This window comes from Protopterus annectens, chromosome 15.part0 (genome assembly GCF_019279795.1).
Source record: "Protopterus annectens isolate FY-2018-M chromosome 15.part0, PAN1.0, whole genome shotgun sequence".
In the NCBI taxonomy this organism is placed as follows: domain Eukaryota; kingdom Metazoa; phylum Chordata; order Ceratodontiformes; family Protopteridae; genus Protopterus; species Protopterus annectens.
The window spans coordinates 5,061,192-5,065,335 of NC_056749.1; the positions used below are offsets into that span (position 1 = coordinate 5,061,192).

Sequence of the window (4,144 nt, forward strand, 5' to 3'; positions counted from 1 at the left end):
AAAAGGGCTAAGACTGCAAGGCACTGCCACTTTATGATAAATCTGGACTCACGTAGTGAAGATCACAAGGCAAAGTAGAGTTCGTGTGACAGACTGAGTCTTCCTCACTACCTAACTAGAACGTTTCGGCTTTGCTTCTCCCTCTGGTACTGTGCTGACCACCACGATATCATGTGACCCAGAGCTATGAACGGTGGCCTAGGAGGTCATACAGTGCCATCTGTGCCTGTGAAGACCTCACTTATCCCTGTGACAAGGCCTGCAAACATGATTTAAGAAATGCACTCTTACTATGTAATAAAAATAATGTGATTGTTTCTCTGTTTACAATTTTCATCTGTCAGACAAGAACAAACTGAAGGTTTGCTACAAAGATGACATGCTGTTTCACATAGAAGTACACATTCTGCTGATGTGAGAATCACAGTGTTGGAATCTGCATGCTTGCTGTGTTAACTCCAGCATGTGAAGGTGTAATAATTTTTTGGCAACAAGCTCTTCTGCTGTCTGTTTTGAACAAATCGTCATTTGTAGTCAGAACCACTAAAAGTATCATGTACAATGATTATATGCATGTGCACATGCAGGCATACACTCGCATTAAAACAGAGTGACAACTTACATGGGTTTAGGAAGTCTGTGAACTTTCTCATGTGTAGATTAGTGTTTGTGCTGGCAGCTAAGTTGTTTTTAAGGCACTGTACTAAGCAATGAGATTTAATTTCAGTTTATGATATCTGAAATGTAGTGCTTGCAGTTACCTCATTGCAGTAGTGTCAGACTGCATATATATTTAAATACACTTTTCAGATTCTATTTAAATTGGTTAAATACAGTTTTCCGATTCTCTTTTTAGAAAAGAATCCAGCTTAGTAATGTAGAGTTAATGCACAGTGATGGTACTGAAGAAAAGCATTGTAAACACATTTCATACCTGCTGGACTGTAGATAGCATTCACTGCGGTACCACCTACCAGCTTTCTAAATCCTAAAGCTTGCATTTAACTGCTTGTTCTTACTCAGAGGCCTACAACACATCTCCACAACATGGATTCCTATAAAGTACAGGGAAACACAACTTCCATCCAGTGATAGCTGAGGACAAGGGACAGCATGAAAGAGGCAAGGGAGCACTTTCAAAAGCAAGTATGTTATGCGCTAGCCTTTACTTCCAGTTACAACCTGTGTATATGAACACTTGACATAAGAAGTGACTTGCCAAGGGTCACACAGAGTGTACGGGGTGGGACAAGCTGTTGAAAGAGTACAGCATCTCACATCCTGGAGAGACATATTTGAAACAGTAGGAACCAAAGACTGGAGGCTCATAAATCACCCCCCAATGTTTTGATGACAGATGTAGTACTAGAACAGTGATCTCAAAAGTCTTGTCAAGTGTTGCTAGGAATTTGCAGAGTACAGCAGATGTATTTATTTAACTGTACATATCACACACTCACACACACACACACACACACACACACACACACACACACACACACACACACACACACACACACACACACACACACACCTGCAGCACATGTACCTACTTAAAAAACACAGTATATTCGCATACCATGCCTAATTTTGTGGTACAGAGTGATGAAGTCTTGATTGCAGCCCTGGTGACTGACATTGGTCAGTGTCCCCTGCACTGGGGGAGTCAGGTGGGGAGAGGGATGAAGAGACATAACCTGCTCACCTATCTGGAAGAGATGGGGTTACTTGCACTCAAGAGGTGCACAGGACAGGAGGATCTTTGTGGTGGAGAACAGAGAGATCACTGCTCATATCATATAGGGGAAGGGCAGAGGTGCTTGGACAGAATGTCCCTTATGGAAATGAGGAGATGCGTCACTGCTCATATCATATAGGGGAAGGGCAGAGGTGCTTGGACAGAATGTCCCTTATGGAAATGAGGAGATGCGTCACTGCTCATATCATATAGGGGAAGGGCAGAGGTGCTTGGACGGAATGTCCCTTATGGAAATGAGGAGATGCGTCACTGCTCATATCATATAGGGGAAGGGCAGAGGTGCTTGGACAGAATGTCCCTTATGGAAATGAGGAGATGCGTCACTGCTCATATCATATAGGGGAAGGGCAGAGGTGCTTGGACAGTATGTCCCTTATGGAAATGAGGAGATGCATCACTGCTCATATCATATAGGGGAAGGGCAGAGGTGCTTGGACAGTATGTCCCTTATGGAAATGAAGAGATGCGTCACTGCTCATATCATATAGGGGAAGGGCAGAGGTGCTTGGACAGAATGTCCCTTATGGAAATGAGGAGATGCGTCACTGCTCATATCATATAGGGGAAGGGCAGAGGTGCTTGGACAGAATGTCCCTTATGGAAATGAGGAGATGCGTCACTGCTCATATCATATAGGGGAAGGGCAGAGGTGCTTGGACAGAATGTCCCTTATGGAAATGAGGAGATGCGTCACTGCTCATATCATATAGGGGAAGGGCAGAGGTGCTTGGACAGAATGTCCCTTATGGAAATGAGGAGATCGTCACTCCTCATATCATATAGGGCAAGGGCAGAGGTGCTTGGACAGAATGTCCCTTATGGAAATGAGGAGATGCGTCACTGCTCATATCATATAGGGGAAGGGCAGAGGTGCTTGGACAGAATGCTCCTTATGGAAATGAGGAGATGCGTCACTGCTCATATCATATAGGGGAAGGGCAGAGGTGCTTGGACAGAATGTCCCTTATGGAAATGAGGAGATGCGTCACTGCTCATATCATATAGAGGAAGGGCAGAGGTGCTTGGACAGAATGTCCCTTATGGAAATGAGGAGATGCGTCACTGCTCATATCATATAGGGGAAGGGCAGAGGTGCTGGGACAGAATGTCCCTTATGGAAATGAGGAGATGCGTCACTGCTCATATCATATAGGGGAAGGGCAGAGGTGCTTGGACAGAATGTCCCTTATGGAAATGAGGAGATGCATCACTGCTCATATCATATAGGGGAAGGGCAGAGGTGCTTGGACAGAATGTTCCTTATGGAAATGAGGAGATGCAGTGTGTGGACAACCCATTGCACATCTTCTCTCACTGCCTTTCCAAGCATGTGTGAGGTTAGGGCCAGGGAAAAACAGAAAAAAACCCACACCAACCCTGATGGCTGCCTGTATGAAGATCCCTGTCTGTTGGTTCTCGCCCAGTGAAGGGAACAGTTGGGCCAGTGCACTGATAAAGGATCCAGTGGGCATCAGCCATGGGGCAAAAAGTTGCAAAAAAATGACATCATACTTACACCTGTTTAACCAAGGTGCACACCTCACACATACATACAGCACAAGTCCAAGTTGCACACCTCACACATACATACAGCACAAGTCCAAGGTGCACACCTCACACATACATACAGAGCAAGTCCAAGGTGCACACCTCACACATACATACAGAGCAAGTCCAAGGTGCACACCTCACACATACATACAGAGCAAGTCCAAGGTGCACACCTCACACATACATACAGAGCAAGTCCAAGGTGCACACCTCACACATACATACAGAGCATGTCCAAGGTGCACACCTCACACATACATACATACAGCACAAGTCCAAGGTGCACACCTCACACATACATACAGCACAAGTCCAAGGTGCACACCTCACACATACATACAGCACAAGTCCAAGGTGCACACCTCACACATACATACAGCACAAGTCCAAGGTGCACACCTCACACATACATACAGAGTAAGTCCAAGGTGCACACCTCACACATACATACAGCACAAGTCCAAGGTGCACACCTCACACATACATACAGAGCAAGTCCAAGGTGCACACCTCACACATACATACAGAGCAAGTCCAAGGTGCACACCTCACACATACATACAGAGCAAGTCCAAGGTGCACACCTCACACATACATACAGAGCAAGTCCAAGCTGCACACCTTACACATACATACAGCACAAGTCCAAGGTGCACACCTCACACATACATACAGAGCATGTCCAAGGTGCACACCTCACATATACATACAGCACAAGTCCAAGGTGCACACCTCACACATACATACAGAGCAAGTCCAAGGTGCACACCTCACATATACATACAGCACAAGTCCAAGGTGCACACCTCACACATACATACAGAGCAAGTCCAA

General features: G+C 45.4%; 1 protein-coding gene across 1 annotated transcript in view; it reads left to right on the plus strand.

Annotated features, from left to right (window-relative positions):
• SLC25A23 (solute carrier family 25 member 23) overlaps positions 1-621 on the plus strand; it is a 1,355,089-nt gene extending 1,354,468 nt beyond the window's left edge. The window contains exon 10 of the mRNA XM_044057174.1: positions 1-621. This exon is cut by the window's left edge and continues 856 nt beyond it. The gene's annotated coding sequence lies outside the window, so the exon portion shown is untranslated.
• The last annotated feature ends 3,523 nt before the right edge of the window (positions 622-4,144 follow it).